The following is a 20288-nucleotide window of genomic DNA, read 5'->3' on the forward strand; positions in this document are numbered from 1 at the left end:
TAGATTAGATGTATTTTAAAAAGTAAAAAAAAATTCTTAAAATATTAAAAAAACTACTAAAAAATACGAAAAACAAAAAATTTAATTTTTAGAAAACATTTTTTAGAGATGGAATGGAATTAAGCTCATCGCATTGTAGAAGTGTGAATTTTCGAATAAATTACACTTTCACTTTTGGCATGATGGTCGGGCTTAATTTAGCGCATTAAAAGATAAAAGAGTAAATTGTTGAAAAGTTCAACCTAAGAAGGGTACAATGTATTAGATTCAGTAGATATTTTTTATTGGTAAAATGTCCACTTTTTGTGAAATGATTTGGTGAGAAGTCTTTTTTTTTTTTTTAAGACATTTTATTTCCAATTTTACCCTTAATTTATCTAGTGATTTTTTTTCTGTTGACTTTTTCATTGACTATCTGTTCAAATTTTTTATCTAGCTATTCAAATTTTTGTCTATTTGTTTAAATTTTTATCTATTTGTTTAAATTTTTTTGCTTATCTATTCAAGATTTTCCCCTTATCTGTTCAAATTCTTTCTCTCTCTATCCGTTGAAATTTATTATCTGATATCTATTGAATTTTATCTGTTGAAATTTCCCTTATCTGTCGAATTTTAGTAGCTTTTTTTTTCCTATTTGTTTCATCATCATCATGATCATCATCTCCATCTTCATCAACAACAACAATAACAGATCTAAACTTACATTAAAAAAATATATCTGAGACAAAGAGAAAGAGCGAAAGAGAGAGATAGTGCAAATTTTTTATTTCTTTCTTTCTTCTATTTTTCTCCTCAACCAAGCAGAGGAGATGAACTAGATCTATGTGGATTTGTAGACTTTGTAGAGAGAGAAACACCCTAGAGAAAGCAGTGCTTCAATCGATCAATCGATTTGAGCAAACATATCTAAAATCCTAGCAACAGAAACAACAATCAAACACAAACAACAGAATGTATATAAGAGAAGAAGAGAGAGAGAAAGAGAGAGATGGGGCAAATTTTATTTTATTTTCCTTTCTTCTATTTTTCTCCGCAACCAAATAGAGGAGACGAACCAGAACTGTGTGGATCTATAGACTCTATAGAGTGAGAAACACCATAGAGAAAGTAGTGCTCCGATTGATCTAAGCAGACATATCTAATACCCCAACAATAGAAACAACAATCAAACACAAACAATAGAATATATATAAGAGAGAGAGAGAGAGAGAAAGAGAGAGAGAGAAAGAAAGAAAGAGTTCTCCGAATTCCTTGAGATCGCTATAGTAGGTCTTGACAACTGACTTGGATCTAGTAGCGAATGTCTGGATTAGACCTTCAAATCTCCAATGCCATCGTTGATGTCAGAAAGGTGCTTGCGGAATCGATTGTCCTTAGGATCTGAAGACGACGGTGGCAGCAAAGTGGCAAGAGAGAGAGAGGAGTTTTGTTGTCACGACTTGAACCCCGCCCCGTAAGGGTCGATGAGGTGACCGGCTAGTAATTCAAGATTACTAAAGGCCTTTCTGTACAAATCAAAATTATCGGGACTAGCGGAAGGGTAATACATAATTATTTAGTCATGTTTAAATTACTAAATCAGAAACTCATAGACATATAAATTTTTACAATTAAACCTAGTTTATCAAATAATTCACATAAAACATTAAATCATATAATCAATTAGCACATAAAAATGAAATTAGATGACTAATTAATCAAATGCATATCTGGGTCGTTATAGCTATGGCGGAGGATGACGAAGGGGCTGCTACAACGGAGAAGCTATTACGGCGGAGAGAAATTTGAGGTTAGGGTTTGGGAAATCTAAAGAGGGAGAGATGAGAGAGAAATCTATAAAGAGAGAGAGAAAGAGAGCAGGTTTTATGATCAGAGAGAAGGGAGAGAGAGAGAGAGGTGGTTGTTAAAGTTTGATTTGGGAAATGATATATATATATATATATAGGTGGGCAGTTTAGTCATTTTTACAGGAGCTTGATCTTATGGACAGAATATTTTAGTGCTTGGACCTTTGAACTAAGAAAATCCAAAATTGGATTTTTCGCTCGAACACCCAAAATAAAATAGGTGAAAAATTAATAAGGTAAAATATCACATTCAAATCATAATTATTAACATATGCATCGCGTTATGCATGAAATAAAATAAAAAATTATTTTTTAATTAAAATATATATTATTTACATTAATTTTTTTTTGTAGCTCATAAATAAAAAAATATAAATATAAATTTGTAGGTTATACATTAAAAAGTTTTCTCTCTCCACTCAAACAAATCTAGTCATTAATCAATATTTAAAAAAAAATGAAAAATATAATAATAATAAATTTAGTTTAATAATTTGCTCTCCCCCAACCCAAACATTGAATGATTTTTTCCCCTTAAACTGTACAAGTAATATGTGTAATTTATTGAAATAAATGAAAAAATGTGAACAATTTTATGAACTGTGTTCATTTTATTTAAATTTAAAAATCTTATTTAGAAGAGCACGATTAAATGAAAATTTAAGATTATTAAATTGATAGAATTTAGGACAAAAAGCATTTAACCCCCTGTGCACTACAACAAAAAGCATTTTTAGTGACGTTTTTTGGCAACTAAGTAGAAATTAGTCGCCAATGTTACATAATCAACGACTAATATACTTTTTGGTCTCCAAAAACTAAATTATTGGCGACGAGTTGAGATTTTTAGTCGTTGTTGAGCTTGGCGCAAACTTAAATTTGTGCACAAGAGCGCTAAAAAAAGTTTTTGCAACCAAATTAATATATGGGGACAAAACTTTTGGTTGCCAATTGTACATTTTAGGCAACACAAATAAAATAGTCACGAAAATGTGAATAGTATTTATGGCGACCTAATTATTTTAGTCGCCAATAAATTATCTATCAACACTATATCGTTTTGAATTTGCCTTTTTTTTTTTTAATTGGTTGACCTAACCTTTTGGGTGAATAAACAAATAATTGACCTAAAAGGTTCATCTCATTCTCTCATTCCACGACCTCAAACCACACAGCACAAAAGTATGTCTTCTCTTCTTCTTTTCTCTTTCCCTCTATAGCGATTCTAGTTTAAACCCGACCCGTTCATTGTTTTAGATCTAGGATTTCTCGTCTTGATGGTTATTCATGTCTTCTTTCATCTCATTCCTTGTTAAGTTTAGTTATTGAAATGTCTTGGTTATGTTTGAAACAGGTTGGGAGTTAGTTTTTAAAAACTGTTGTTGTCCAAATTTTGGCTTGTTCGTTCGCGCGAACTTTGAGAACTTCCAGTACTTTTGCAGGTCTACAAAACTACTGGGAGTATGGCATTCTTCGCTCGAGCGGTGTTTCTTGCGCTCGAGCGGTCTTGGCTCGAGCGGTCCTTCTTGCGCTTGAGTGGTGTTTTGGAACTTTTAGTACTTTTACAGGCCTACAAAAGTACTTGGAGGGTGGTGTTCTTTGCTCGAGCAATACTTTGTTCGCTCGAGCAGTCTCTCTTTTTGTATTTGGTCGCTCGAGCGGTGTTTTAGTTACTTGAGCTGTCTGCTCGTATATTAGTCCGTAAAAGTCACTTTTTGAGTCACTTTTTCATATATCTCTCTCTCTTTAAACATTTCAAAACCCTAAATCTATACACACTCTCTATAAAACTCATCTTCAACCTCCAAATACTCTCAATTTATCGACTTTTGTACCCTAGTCCCTTTGTTAAAAAGATAGAGCTCTCCTAGAGCTTCATTCTAATCGGAGCAAAGTTAATTTTCGGCTTCGTCGAGGTTTCTCTTCTCTCTCTCTCTCTCTTCTTCTAGCCTTGAGGTAGGGATTTTGCCGCACTTTAGTATGGTTTTTAACTTGGTCATTTTTCTTTTTAAAGAAATCTTGATATTTGGAATTTTTAGAACAAAGCTAGGATTTTGGTTTGAAATCAAAAGTGAGGTTTTCAAAATAGGTTCTCGAATATGAATATGGGTTTGTAAATGTGGTTAAGTTGTGATAAAATGGTGGATTTTACCCTTGGAATTGATTTATAAAGAAAATGGGATTTTGCCCTAAATTGTGAATATTTGATTTGTAAAGAGAAAATGGAATTGATGTTGGTTTTATGAAATTAGGACGATGAGGATGATGATGGTGGAGTTGGATATGAATTATTACTCCTATCTTGAAATTTTGGAAAGTATACCTTTATTGGAAATTATCTATCTGTTTTGGGCTATAGGTGGAGGATAGTTATGATTGTTGTAGAAAATGCATGAGAATTAAGTGAATTGAAATTAATTTCTCATCTATTTGCATTGAGCATTGTTACATATTTAACAAATTGAAAATGTATACTATTTTGAGAAAAATAGGTGAATGCCTTGGTGAATCTGGGTAGTAGTGTAGTTGTGGTATTATGTTGGCCTGTGTATCCTTGTTGAAAGTCCAGAAACCCGCGTGGACAGGTGTCGAGCCTTCCGGTTAGTACCGGTAAAAATGGCTATTGGTAGTTCTTGTAGCCTACTTGCAGACACATCCTAGAGATTCCTAGTGTTGTATCCACTGCCCTGTTTTCTATTGTAAATGAAATGATTTCATGAATTGTGATATAAACCTAGCATTACATAGTTTTTGAAAAGAGATATAAAATGATTTGGCACAAACATTTCATATGCATTCATCCTATAAGCTTTGTTAAGATGCATACATTGTGTTAGAATATCTGTACTGTGCTTTGGCTTACCTTATGTGGAAAACTATTTTCAGGTGCTACTAATATGCCTCCGCCAAGGCCATAGCTTGGGAAGACTAAGAGCCAAGAGCTTCTTAGTTTGTTTTGTTGTAATTATTTTGTACAAGTCTAAGGCTTTATTTGCATTGAGTTTCAAACTCATTTTTGTTGTAAACAAGTATCGACTTGGAATGCTGTAGCCATAAAGGCATTCATTTATCTGTTTAACTCTTATTTCATATCTTTTGCTTATGACACACACTATAAATTCAGGGTTAGGGCTTATAAATGTGTAGTTGCATGTGCCATTTTTTGATCATATGGATGTAAAGATATCATATTCTGAAATGTATTGTTAATTGATAAAATTGTGAGATGGTTTTATAGTTATATTTTAGGGGCGTTATAACTTGGTATCAAAGCTACCAAGCTTGAATACTTTGGGATCGTGGAAAGTGGTTATTACCACAATGGGTTCTCTTACTAGATGAGATTAGGAATAACCCGGTATGCTATGTGCTAACATGCTTATGTGACTAAGTGGGTATAAAATTTAATTTTTAAGATATTGATTGGGTCTATAAGTTTCTAGAAGTCCTGTTAGAAAAGTACTTGATCACTGCTATTTCTAACTGGAACTCTGGCAATGTCGTGGGACAATCATTATCTAGAAAGAAAATTCGTGCGTTTATGTGACTACGTACTTATATTGAGTGAATTAATTGTTGTCCACCGCATTAGGACAAAAGTGAGTTAACTTTGGCACATTTGTAAATGTGTTAATCTCTTGTGTTACCTTCATTAGGATGTCAGGATGTGGATGTGGTAGTAGTAAGCGTGGCAGGCCTATACGGCAGGAGGTGCTATCACCGAATGAAGCACAAGAGGAAAGGGTTGGTTAGACCAGTGTGGCTAAACCAATTGGTTAACAGGCCATGGGTGTTTTAGCCCATGAGATGGCCAGAGCTTTGTGGGAATCTATAGACACTCTCAAAGCTAAGAATTAAGTCCAGGCCCAAGTAGCTGAGACAGGGTTGTCATTTCTGAAAAGGGAGTTCTTTCGATCGAATCTGAATGAGTTTTAGAGGGATCCGTAGGGGCCACTGAAGGCGGATGAGTGGCTAGAGCAGATGGTAAAGATGCTCAAGATACTTAGCATCGAGGACGATGGGCTGAGAGTGACATTTGCATCCTTCTAGCCAAAGGGAGATACGGGTCAGTAGTGGAAGTATATGTGTGGGCGCATTAGGGTGACTTGGGACGCTTTTGTCAACACCTTCCAGGACAAGTTTTTACCTCTCACTATTAGGGAGAAGTTGAGGGAGTAGTTTTTGAAGCTCAAGCATCTTAACACACCGGTGGCAGAGTTTGAGGCTACTTTTACTAGTCTGTTTAGGTTTACACCGGAGCTTGTAGTGACGGAAGAACGCCGTTACTTGGAGTTTGAGAAGAGGTTGGGGACCAATGTAACACCTCGTATTTTGAGGTATTAATATTTAGTGAGTGGTGTTGATGGTTTGTTATTTTAATTTAATGGTGAGATTTTTAGATAAGAATCTAATTTTAAATTATTTATTTGTATTTATCTCATCCCTTTTATATCTATCATATTGTTATTTATTCTGATATAATAATAAATTAATTTTCCCCACAATTCCCCATCACGTGGAAAAAGAAACAATATAAAAAGAAAAGAAAAGACAAAACCGTGGGCTACCCACAGTTTTCCCACTAAACCAACCATTTCTTTTTTCTATAAATTGAACCCCTCTTCTCCTCCTTTCTACGAACATTCAATTTCAATTGTATCTCATTTTTTTATTTTCTCCTACTTTCAGCTCTCTCTCCATTTGTGTGATGTAAATTTTTGAGTTTAGACGTAGGAATATTTAAAATGAGAGTTAGTAATTTTACTAGAGATCAGAATTATTTTTAGAGATCCATGGAGCAATTTCAGGTTTATGGTGATGGTAGGGGTGGGCAGCGGGTTATCCGACCCGCACAACCCGCCCGAACCGATCCGAACCGCACGTTTATGGGTGGTTTCGCAAATACATTAGGGTAGGGTGCGGTTTGGAAAATAAGAGAATTTCGGGTTGCGGGCGGGTTGCGGGTTTTACCCGTACCCGACACAACCCGCCTGCATTATATAATTTTTTTTTTTTTTTTTTTTTTTTTTTAAGAAAAAACTGAGCCGTTCATCTAAATTTTTTTTGGCCCAAACAAATCTGGACCGTTTAAACAAACCCTAACCTAATCTCTCAAAACATATCTCTCATTTCATTCCATTTCACTCTCTCACCTCACCACCGTTGTTCTTCTCTTCTCTTCCATCTCTGTGTTTGCGAGAAGCGACCACCGATCGGCGATCACACTCATTATCTCAGGCATCTATCTCTCTCAGCAAAGCAACCACTGACCACTCTTATCATCTCAGGTAAGCATCTCTCAAAAACATCTTCATTCTCACAGTTCTCTTCTCATCTCACTCTTGTTCTTCCATCTCTCTCAGCGAAGCGACCGATTCCATCTCTCTCTCTCAGCGAAGCACCGATCGACCTTCGGCAACTCTCAGGTAAGTCTCTGTCTCCGTCTCTCTCTCTCTCTCTCTCAGCGAAACAACGATTCCATTCCATCTGATTCTGATCTGTGTTGATATTTTTTTTTTTTTTTTGATAAATAATGATCTGTCTGTGTTGATATTCAGAGTTGGATAGTTGGATGATCTGTGTTGATTTTTTTGATCTGTCTGTGTTGGATAGTTGGATGATCTGTGTTGATTTTTTTTTTTTGGATAGTTGGATGATCATTATTTATCTGCTTCAGAGTTGGAATGTTGGATAGTTAGATGATCTGTGTCCAACTCTAAATCGATCTGTCTGTGTTGGATGATCTGTGTTGATTTTTTTGATCTGTGTTGAACAGTAGACTATCTGATCTGATCGATTTAGATTTGATTTGTTTGTATCCATCTGATCTGTGTTGATTTTTTTTTTTTTTGATAAATAATTGATCTGTCATGAAGGGTTATTTTCTGTAAATATTTTTTTTGATAAATATTTTTTTCATCATTATTTTTTTTTTCGATAAATAATGATCTGTCATGATAAATATTTTTTTTGATAAATATTTTTGATAAATATGCGAAATTACTGTAATATTCTCAGGCATTTTCTGTTATTTTCTTCCATCTCTTTCATACACATAATTTATAATTCCTAACATTGTTTCAATTAAATCAGAATTAATTGTAGATCCTTAATTATTTATTGCAATTCCTAACAACTTAATCTAATTTTAATTTAATTATATTTTAGATCAAATTTTAATTATATTTTATATTTTAGATCAATCCTTAATTATAATTTTATTTTAATTAATATCTTAATTTAATTTTAGGTTTGGAGAAGATGAGAATATAATTATATTTTTGTTGTGTTAATTTCACTTTATTTAAAAAAAAAAAAAATCTAGCTTACTCTAAAATAAGGTGTGTGGGTGTGTGATACAACTTCCATTAGTTTAGATGGAAAAACAAACAATAACACTTTAATCCAAAATTACATGGGAGATTTTTTTGGCTATATTGAACCATGAGGGGATAAATCGACGAGCGATTGAAAAACGGTTGCCAAAATCTTCATTTTAAATCAAATTTTGGAGGAGAATGTATCATTGAAAAACTCTTTGAAAATTATATAGAAAAGTTGGACGATTTTAAAAATCACTAAAAAATTCACATAAAATTCATAAGAAATCAATTAGTATACAAACATGGAAGTTAAATCAATTAGTATCCATCACATTGAGACTAGATTCTCAAATGAATATACAATTTGGAGTTTGTACTATTTGTCATGTGAATTAAATAAACACTTCCAATCTGTTTGTTCTATTTGTTTATTTAATGTCTGTAAAATTGATTCTGTGATTGTATTTTTGTAATCCAGTTTAAATGGAGGATAGTATTCAATCTCCCGCAATCAATCTTGTACCTCCGGAATCCACTAATTCTCAAATGAATCCTCTCTTAGTCGAACCCGAACCTGAACTTCAACCTAAGCCTCCTAGACCCCCAAAGAGAAAGAGTGAGAGTAGTGGAGGGGGGAGAGCACCATCCACAGTTTGGGATCATTTTGACAAAGTTGTAGGGACCGATGGGAAGCGTAGAGCCGTATGTAAATATTGTAAGAAAGAGTATATGGCTGACTCTAGAACTCATGGGACTAGTAATTTGAGGAGTCATACACCCAATTGTAAAGAATATCCAAATAGGGATACAGATGGTCAACAAACACTAAATCTTAAACCGAAGCAAAATGAAGAGGGTGTTGAGGTTGTAGCAACAATTTTTAATTTTGATACTTGTAAAAGGGCTCTTGCGGAGATGGTGGTCATTGATGAGTTGCCATTTAGATTTGTGGAGGGTGTTGGGTTTAGAAGATTTTGTAATGTCATGCAACCCAAATTCACACCAATTCCCTCTCGTCAAACCATATCTAGAGAAGTGCTCAATATATTCAAGAATGAAAGGGATAAGTTAAAGAAGGCCATGAAGGGTCGTAGAATTTGCTTTACTACGGACACTTGGACATCTATTCAGAATTTGTGTTACATGTGTTTGACTGCTCATTTCATTGATGATAACTGGAAACTTCAAAAAAGAATCATAAATTTTCAACAAGTTGAGGATCACAAAGGAGAAACATTGGGTCGAAAAATTGAGTCGTGTTTGATTGAGTGGAACATTGATAGCATATTCACCTTAACAGTTGATAATGCTAGTTCAAATAATCTTACCATTCAATATTTGAAAACGATAACCAAAGATTGGAAGGGGACTATTTTGCAACATGAGTTTATTCATATGCGTTGTTGTGCACATATTCTTAATCTCGTTGTGAGTGATGGGTTGAAAGAAATGGATGATTCTATTGCCAACATTAGACTTGCGGTGAGATATGTGAGGTCTTCTCCTCATAGGCATGATGTTTTTAAGAAGTGTGCGGCCACACTCAAACTTGATTCAAAAGCTCTTGTATGCCTAGATGTACCAACTAGGTGGAACTCTACCTATTTGATGCTAGAGGCCGCCGAAAAGTATGAGAAGGCTTTTAATCGATTGAAGTTTGTGGATTCCAACTTTGAACCTTATTTCAATGATGTTGATGGTGGCATAAGAAGAAGTCCGAATGAGTTGGATTGGAAAAAGTGTAGAATTTTTTTGAGGTTTCTAAAATTATTTTATGTTGCAACCAAGAAATTTTCGGGGTCTCTCTTTGTTACTTCCAATGCTTTTTACAAAGAGATGTTTGTCATTGAAAGCAAAATTAACCAATTAATTTTGGAGGAGGATGATACTTTGAGCACAATGGCAAAGACTATGAAGCTAAAGTTTAGCAAGTATTGGGGGGATGGAAGCAAAATCAATTTGTTGTTGTATGTTGCGGTGGTTCTTGATCCTACCAAAAAAATGACATACTTGGAGTTTTGTTTTTCCAATTTATTTCTTGGAGATAATAGGAAGGTGGAAGAGATGGTAGACAAGGTTAAGAGTTGCTTGAGTCGTTTGTATAGCCATTATGTCACACTCTATCCTTCAAATGAGAAACTTCCAAGTGTGAGTGAAGTTGTGAATATGGTGGAAGATGATGATGATGATGATCCCTATTCTTTAGTTGACTCCCAATTTAATTCTTATTTAGAGGGGCGATGCACTAGTGGATCTAAGTCGGAATTGGAACAATATTTATCCGAGGTTGAACATTTTGCAAAGAATCAAACATTTGAGATTTTGGATTATTGGAAGTTGAATGCAACCAAATATAGGGTGTTATCACAACTTGCTAGGGATGTGTTGGCCATGCCTATTTCTACCGTTGCATCGGAGTCGGCTTTTAGTACGGGAGGGCGTATTCTTGACCCATTTCGTAGTTCACTCTCGCCTTCTATGGTTGAAGCTCTTGTATGTACTCAAAATTGGCTTCGAAGCAACCTTCCAATTTCTCTTCGAAAGGCGATGGATGATGTGGAAGAATTTGAGCAATATGACTCGGGTAAATGAGAATTTATTTATCTTTATTTTAATTTGTATTATTATTCATTTTCTAATGTAAGTTTTAATAATCTTCTCTTCTTGACTTCTAATTAGGTACTTTGGAGTCAAGCTCATCTTCAACTTCAACCTATAATGTTGATGCTATAATTGATGTCTAATATCCATTTGGTCATTGGTAATTTTTTCATATCAACACATTTTCTTACTATATTGAGATGCAATATATAGACATTTGTTTATTTTTTCATTTCTTACTATCTATAATTGAAGATTAAAGTTTACATTTTTTTAATTTGTTTGTGTAGGGTTCATCAACCAAATGCATGGAATTAGAATTGGAATTTGCGAAAGTTGAATTGGATGTGATTCATGAAGATGAAGTTTGATATCTTAGAAGTATTTTAATTTTATTTCATGGGTTTGTATTGAATGAAGTTTATGTTTGACAACAACTTTTTTTTTTTAATTGCGTTTGGTTTTGGATGAATGTAACTTAATGAATTTTTATTTTTTTTTGCATTTTGGATGAATGTAAGTTAATGAAGAATTACTCTTTTTTTTTTTTTTTTTTGGAGGTTAGGAATGATGAATGTTGAATTTTTAATGTAGGATTTTCTTATTTGGATTATGAATGATGAATGTAGGATAGGATGAATGCAAGTTAATATGATAGAATGCAGATTTTGAATGATTTGTTTAGGTTATGAATTGAATTTGTTGTGTTTTTTATTTTATAAGTTTTTTTTATAAGTTTTAGTTCATTAATTATTAATGTTGGAGCATTTTAGAAAATATGAGAAAAAAAGGTCCAAAATAGAGATTGACAAAATGGGAGAAAAAAAAAGTTTAAAAATAATTTTTTGGAAAAAAAGTTCAAACCGCAAACCGTCCACAACCGCCCGCAAAACCGCGAACCCTATCCGCACAAACCGCAAACCGCATTGCGGGCGGTTGCGGGTCGATTTTTTCCCAAACCGCATAGATGCGGGCGGGTCCAAACCGAACCGCAAACCGTCCAAACCGAACCGCGGACACCCCTAGGTGATGGAATTAATTATTTTGAGGTAAATTCGGGTTGTATACAATATGCTCTATTTAAATCTCTTTGCAAAGAGTTCTCTATTTTTAATTATCCTCAATTTGTAATCCACTTGATTATTGTGGTAAAATCATTTGTTATCAAATCGTTGATATTCTGATTATTTGGTAAAATTCTCTACAAATGTTTCTATATTAAAATGGTGATTTGTCTGACTGAATGACATGGAAATACTCTGTACATAGATTGAGTGAATCTTGTTAAATTGTTTACACCAATATGCCCGGATAAGCGTGGAGCTTGGGTGAGGTGGGTGAATAAATGAATTTGTTCACTAGTCATGTACTGTGTAGGACTAGGTATTTGTCCAGATAAATTATGGTTGATTCGTTGTGCAATTTGGTAAATTGCTTGATTATCGTATCGTTGATTTAATGTCATAAATTATTGGATTCCTGTTAAATTATTTTGTATTCGAGCCTTGTATTCCTGTCATATTGTATACTTCCCGAATTAATTTATTTTCAGGTGCGAAGCAGATTTTAGCAGAGATCAAATTTGAGATTAGAAAGATTTATTAATATAGAGATTTGGGACCCGCCACTGTAATTATTAAATTTGGAGATGGTTGTAATATTGTTTATTTCGGAGATAAATGTACTATAGAATATTTTGGAGAATAAGGTACAATTTGGAGAAAATTTTGTAGTTATTATTTTTTTGGAGCAAAACTTGTATATATATTTTTAGGCTATTTTAGTGTATTTAACGACTCGAGAGTGGGGCGTTACAACCAAACTCCTTTTCAAGGTGGATGCGTCCATGATTAGGGATTAAGGTCGTCTTGTGGAGATGGCGGCTCACTCAGAGACCGTGATTTAGACTGAGGAGAAGAGGATGTGGGGCTCTAGATAGAGGAGTCAAGAAGTTCAGGAGGAGACTCGGGATAGTAAGAGGCAGATGGATTCCACCCCACAGTAGCCCTAGGGAGCACATTCTAGGTCTACTTTCCTGGTACCGAGTTCGGGTTCTAGGAGAGGTGGTCAAGGAGGGATCACTTGTTTTAAGTGTGGTTAGCTGAGCCACAAGTCTATAGTTTGCCCGTAGAGCGGAGGAGGGCAACAATTTGCACCATCTTCAGCTCGTTCTTAGAGCCAGAGTCAGGGGAGAGGGCACCCACCTACCTGTTATAAGTGTGGGCAATCAAGGCACTTGATAAGGTTTTACCCTCAAGCAGGTGGCACGTCTGGTGCGTTTGGTTCGAGGCAGACACAAAGCCATCAGCCTACACCGTTAGCATAGGCCTCAAGGGCCAATTAAGGAGCCTCTTCGGCTCAGTCAGAGTATTAGACTTATGCTTTGAGGGGTGAGCAGGTGGAGTAGGGACCTGCAGGAGGTGTGTATGTTGACCATGCCAGATTTGTTGCCAGCACCTTCAGTAGTGAGAGGTAATTTCTTGTTGTGTAATTATATTGCCAATGTGTTTATTGATACTAGTGCATTGTATACTTTCATTTCATTTGTATTTACATCAGCATTGGGGTTAGAAGTGGCTCAATTAACATCTCCACTTAGGGTAGAGTCACCTATTGGTGGTGAGGTTGTGTTGGACCAGGGGTGTCGGGGTTGTGAAATAGGGATTGCTGATCATCGACTTCCTTTTGCTTTTATATTGATTGACATGTCGAGTTTTTATGTTATTTTAGACATGGATTGGTTGTCATCTTATCGAGCCATTATAGATTGTTGCCGTCAGAGGGTTACGGTGTGCACCTTAAGTGGTGATTGTTTTTATTTTTTGGGAGATCGAGTTGATAGAGCCTTGTTGCCTATGTGTGTTCCACATAGTCGGGGCGAGCTTAGTCTCATTCTCGTTACATTTTTAGGGGTTAAGAGCAATGTGATCCGAGTTGAGTGGCCAAGGGTAGTTTGTGAATACTCGGACGTTTTTTCCAATGATCTCACTAGTTTACCACCTCACCGTGAGATTGAGTTCTCTATTGATTTAGTGTTTGACACAACACCAATTTCCATGGCACCGTATAGATTTGCACCCGCCAAGTTGAGTGAGTTGAAGATTCAACTCTAAGAATTGCTAGATAAGGGCTTTATCTACCCTAGTACTTCATCTTAGGGAGTACAGGCTCTCTTTTCCAAGAAGAAGGATGGCACATTAAAACTTTGTATTGATTACCAGAAGTTGAATCGAGCAACTGTTAAGAACAAGTACCCATTGCCTCATATAAATGACTTGTTTGACCAATTAAAGGGGTCTTACTGCTTTTCTAAGATAGACTTGAGATCGGGTTATCACCAATTGAGAGTGAAAGAGGAGGATATCCAGAATACGACATTTTGTACGCGGTATGGCCATTATAAGTTTTTAGTGATGCCTTTTGGGTTAACCAGCACACCAACTTTGTTTATGGATTTGATGAATCGAATTTTTCGTGAGTTCTTAGACTGTTTTTTGGTTATCTTCGTTGACGACATTTTGATTTACTCACCCTCTAAGGAGGAACATGAGAAACACTCGCGAGTTGTGCTTGAATTAGTTAGAGCCCACAAATTGTATGCTAAGTTCGGGAAGTGTGAGTTCTGGTTGAAGGAAGTGAAATTCTTAGGCCATGTGATATCCGAGGAAGGGGTGACTGTAGATTCCTTTAAGATTGAGGCAGTGCAAGATTGGGAACAACCTAAGAATGCCTTTGAGATCTAGAGTTTCTTGGGGTTAGCCGGATATTACCGTTGTTTTGTGAAGAATTTCTTTAGATTAGTCTCACCTTGACTAGACTGACGAGGAAGGAAATTAAGTTTGTATGGAGTGATAGTTGTGAGAAATCATTTCAAGAACTTAAGGTTAGACTTACCACTGCTCCAGTGTTGATTATTTCAGAGAGGGGTTTGGGCTATTTAGTGTCTTGTGATGTGTCTCGGGAAGGTTTGGGTTGTGTCTTGATGCAAGAGGGGAAAGTAGTAGTATATGGCTCATGACAGTTGAAAACACATAAGAGAAACTATCCTACTCATGACTTAGAACTAGCATCAGTGATCTTTGCCATGAAGATTTGAAGAAATTACTCGTATGGTGAGCGATATGAGGTATTCTCCGATCACAAGAGTTTGAAGCATCTATTTTCACAGAAAGATTTAAATCTGAGACAGAGAAGGTGGATGGAGTTTATGGAGGATTACGACTTCGAGTTGCATTATTATCCGGGGAAGGCTAATGTAGTAGCCGATGCCTTGAGTAAGAAATCCATTAGCAATTTAGCTAGTATTACCATCAGGGAATAGGAGATGTTGGGCGCTATTGGCGAGTTTGACTTGCATCTTGGCTAGTCTGTTGAGTCGGCAGCTTTGTGTAGTATAGTTGCACAACCTACAATTGTGAGCTGAGTTTTAAAAGCACAGCGGGGTGATTATAAAGTAGAAGCCCTCCGAGGGAAGATATCCAGTGGGAAGGTAGAGAAGGGCTTGAACGTGTATTCTGACTCGAGTGTTAGATACCTTGACCGTCTTTTTGTACTAGACTCTTGTAGGGGGGAGGTACTCCGAAAGTTCCATCATTTACGCCTTGTGGTACATTCGGGAGGCACAAAGATATACAACGACCTTAGTCACCAATTTTGGTGGAGGGAGATGAAGAGAGACGTAGCCTTGTTTGTATCGAGGTGCCTTACTTGTCAATAAGTCAAGACCGAGCATCAGAGGCCAGCGAGTTTGTTGCAATCCTTGCCTATAGTTGAGTGGAAGTGGTCGAGGACTCAGCAGGGTAATGATGCTGTGTGGATGATAGTCGGCCAGTAATGCCCATTGAGCTATGCTGATGTACATAGGACAGATTATTTAAAACTTAAATAAATTTATATGACGTCAAAATTACATAAGTCATGCATCACCATACAGATATTATCAAAAGGGACTTAGCCTAGTGTACGGGTAAACAAAAACAAAATAAATCCTTAACATGATCCACAAAACTTAACTTCTTCAAACTGGAACCTCTCTGGGAAGTGCAAAAGTTGGTTGACAACAGACTTCCAGGCAACTGTCATTGAGCCTAGTCACTCTCATGATCACCTACATACATAATATAAATAGTGAGCGAAAGCCTAGTGACCCATCTAGTTGGTTTATTCAAACATCATTATATACATATTTATTTGTATATATTAAGCACATGGGAGGTTAAGACCTTTGTAACTCTCATCTTTTGATGATGAAGTTGATGACCATATTAGTGGCCATAGGTTTTCAACCTTTGTAACTCCAGCCCTAATGGATAGAATTGATGGCCATGGTTAATGGCATTTGATGAGCCTATTGATGTATAGCCTTTATGGCTAGGGATTCCTCTACTTGTATAAATAGAGGCCTTTCCCCTCCAACTTGAAATATATAAGTTTCGAGAGTTTTTTTTGATGGAAAATAGAGATGGTGTTTTGATAAAGAGTTGGAGGTGGTTTTTACACCAAAGAAAAATTTTCCTATCTTCTTTTGCTAGTCCTTTCTTTGGTTCTTGTTAGAGAGAGTGCAACCATTATGAAGTTCGCCGAAGCTATTCAGAAGGTGTTTCTGCATTAGCTGGTTTTAACCGTCGTATCCTCGGAGACAGAAGTCGACATACCTCCAGCACCCATGGTGATGCGGCTAATCTGTTTTAAGGACACTGTGGTATCACACATTCGGTTTGCTTCCTACTACTAGTTTTATTTTATTATGAATTTTTGTAAATTTTAGTATGTTCTTATTCTGAAATTCAAAGTGGTTGTTCAGAATGAATCTATTTATGTCACGACCCAAACCCGCCCCTATAGGTTTAGCACCATAACCAACTAGTAATCCGTGGATTACCAAAGGCCTCTGAACAGATTATCAAGTAATAAGGGGCTGCGAAAGCAATAATACAAAATAGACAAGGTCCAATGACTTCTGACAACGTACACGGGACAGAACATTTTAAAACTTATTTATATATACATAAACATGCCAGTCAAGGACACCAATATTTACAAATTATTTACAGAAGTGAACTTCCCAAGATCTGACTATACAGTGCAAACACTAAGACTAGCATGTAATACAAAAAAAAAAAAAAAAAAAACAGCCATGGCATTAGACTTCGATCGGAACCTTCCTAGGAAGCATAAAGGTTAGCTGACAAAACAGTACAGAAGGCCGTCAACTCTGGACCTGTTCATGTGCTGGCTCACCTACATACATAATATAAACTGTGAGCGAAAGCCTAGTGAATAATAACAGAGTAAAGGGGTTATATGAATGATGTCCAGCACAAGTTAGAATCCATCATTTAAATCAGAGCATAATCAGACTTCAAACCAGAAACAGATTCAGATACATTTTCATATTCAGATTTTGCATAAGATCATACGTGGTACACCCATTAGCTATTAGATCAGATTGGTCCAGAGACCTACATACATAGTTGGTACCAACGACCACAAAGGTCCATATCTTGCACGTAAGTAGCCATGGTATTGTTACCTCCAGGCAAGGGCCATGTGCAGATTGGCCGTAGTATTGTTACCCCCGGGCGAGGGCCACATGCAGATTGGCCGCGGTATTGTTACCCTCGGGTGAGGGCCAAGTGAACTAAGGGTGCCACAAATACTTTTCAGGAAATTGGACATTCATTTATCATTCGTAAGATAGCATTTTAGAAAACAGATTATACCGTACCAGTTAAAAAATACATAGGTTAAACATAACTTTACAGAGTTATTACTCACAATGGGCCTTGAGACAGACAAACGGAGCAAACTTGGTCAAACGGTACGTAGCACGTGACCTACACAACACATAACAAATGCACACTTGAAACACACGTTCTAATTGCACAAAACTTATTTCATTGGCCCTTAGTGTGTTTCTAATTCCTTATCCTCATTATGGGGTCTAAAACATGGCCTAGGAATGCCTAGGATGGAATGGGGATGCAAATATGCCTTGGAAAACATTTTTCAAAACTTGCTGAAAGCAGGGGTCTCGCTTCAGCGTGGCTTTCTTCGCTCGAGCGAGCTTGTCAAAACAGAGGTGTCGCTCGAACGTAGACTCCTTCGCTCGAGCAGTCTGTAAAAATGCAAAAGTACTGGTTGTTGAAATTTTACGCTCGATGCCCGTTCGATGCTCACTCGAGCGTGAGACACAGCTCTTCGCTTGAGCGTAGGTCTCGTCGCTCGAGCGTGCGTTTGCGTGCACCAAAAACCTGAGAGCTTGCAATTTACGCTCGAGCCACCATTCCTTCGCTTGAGCGTAGCTCTGAATAAACAATGGTCACTCGAGCATGGAATCTTTCGCTCGAGCGAGGAAGCCAAATTCTGGAATTTCCAGATTTGTCTCCCAAGCTCAAACCAAGTATTCAACACCTCAAAACTCGACCTCTTGGGCCCATTTTCTGGAAAACACTTGTAAACTCATAGTATAAGGTGTTTCAAAGATCAATTTGTAAAATCAAAGCCCAAGGGTGAGTCAATTGAACACAATTTCAAGTAAAATCTCAAGAACAAAACTTGAATGCAAGAATCTCCTTGAAACCAAACCCTCCAAAACATGATCAAGCCTGATAATTTGATGGACAACAAGATAAATGGCCACAATGTGAGTGAAATTAATACATGCTTGGAAGCAATCTTAGAATTCAAACTCAAAACATGGAAATGTATGCATGCATGCATGCATGAATTACTACTCAATTCAACATTTAAACCAATTCTTGACTTTAATCTTCAATTTTACCATGGATCATGCAAGATATAACTTAAATGCACATACCTTGGGTCTAGAATTCAAAGTCTACAAGCTCAATTTTGCAAAATCCTTCACTTCCTTCTAATTCTCCAAGTTGATCTCTTGTTGATACCAATTCCTTACCTCACTCTCTCTCTCCTACGTTTTTGGTCTCAAACATGACTGAGGAAATAATGTAAAGAGTGTGCTAATTGAGTCCCCAACAAGTGTATGGGAATGGCTACTCAATGGCAAGTTAGTAATTAAAGCAACTAATATAACTCAACATTATTTAATCGAGTTTAATCGTACCAAATCAAATTTTAATTAAACCTGCCATAAAATCACATAAAATCTAACTAACATAAAACATTAATCAACTTCAGAATCGGGGGCCGATAAGGCTTTCAATTCGCAGTTTAAAGTCAAAGACATGAACAGATCATTTTATGGCAAACAGATAGAAACACATAAATAATGCAATACACTTGCAAATAAATCCCAAATCCTTCCTAAATTACTGTTAAGCATAATTAATCATGAATTAGCATTAATCGGGGATCGGGGTCATTACAGTCTTCCCCCCTTAAAAGAGTTTGGTCCTCCAAACTCGAATTACCTTCATTCTGAAATCAACATTGGGTCAAATGGGAACAAATCTGGATATCTTTTCATCATATCTTCTTCTGTTTCCCAGGTTGCATAGGTTCTTCCGTGGTTTTGCCAATCAACTTTTACCAACGGTATTTCTTTATTTCTCAACCTCTTGATCCGGCGATTCCCAATCTGGATAGGTCTTTCTTCATAAGTGTAGTCATCTTTCAAAAGTACATGTGTCGGTTCGATGACGTGTAGTGGATCCCTCAAATATTCTCGTAGCATCGATACGTGAAAGACATTATGCATATGTTCCATTACTGGAGGTAAGGCTACCCGATACGAGATCGGATTGATCTTTTCGAGGACTTCGTAAGGTCCAACATATCTTGGCGTCAATTTTCCCTTAACACCAAACCGAGTTTGGCCCTTCATCGAGGTCACCTTTATGAACACATGGTCCCCAACTTCATATTCCCTATCTCTTCTTCGGATATCGGCATAGCTTTTCTGCCGACTCTGTGCAGTTTTCAGGCATTGCTGGATCAGTTTCACTTTCTCAGTTGTTTCTTGCACAAGTTCCGGTCCCAACAAAGGTCTATCATCTACTTCAGCCCAACATAGCGGAGATCGACATTGTCTTCCATACAAAGCTTCGTAAGGAGCCATTCTAATGCTTGAATGGTAACTGTTGTTGTACACAAATTTGGCTAATGGCAAGTAGGTCTCCCAATTCCCTTGGAAGTCTAATACACACATTCGGAGCATATCCTCCAGAGTTTGGTTCGTTCGTTCAGTTTGGCCATATGTCTGTGGGTGATAAGCACTGCTCAGTTTCAATTCAGTCCCCAAAGCCTGTTGCAAACTCTGCTAGAATCTCGATACAAACTTTGAGTCCCTGTCAGACACAATAGATACTGATACTCCATGCAATGTCACAATTTCAGTCATATAGATATTGGCCAATTTATCAACATTATAAATAGTTTTGACAGGCAGAAAATGGGCAGACTTAGTTAAACGGTCAACTATAACCCAGATAGAGTCCATACCTCGAGAAGAACGAGGCAATCCCACAATGAATTCCATGGTAATGTGCTCCAATTTTCATTCCGTTATTGGGAGTGGTTGTAGCAAACTAGCGGG

This window comes from Camellia sinensis, chromosome 3 (assembly GCF_055761805.1).
Source record: "Camellia sinensis isolate YWXY chromosome 3, ASM5576180v1, whole genome shotgun sequence".
Taxonomy (NCBI): domain Eukaryota; kingdom Viridiplantae; phylum Streptophyta; class Magnoliopsida; order Ericales; family Theaceae; genus Camellia; species Camellia sinensis.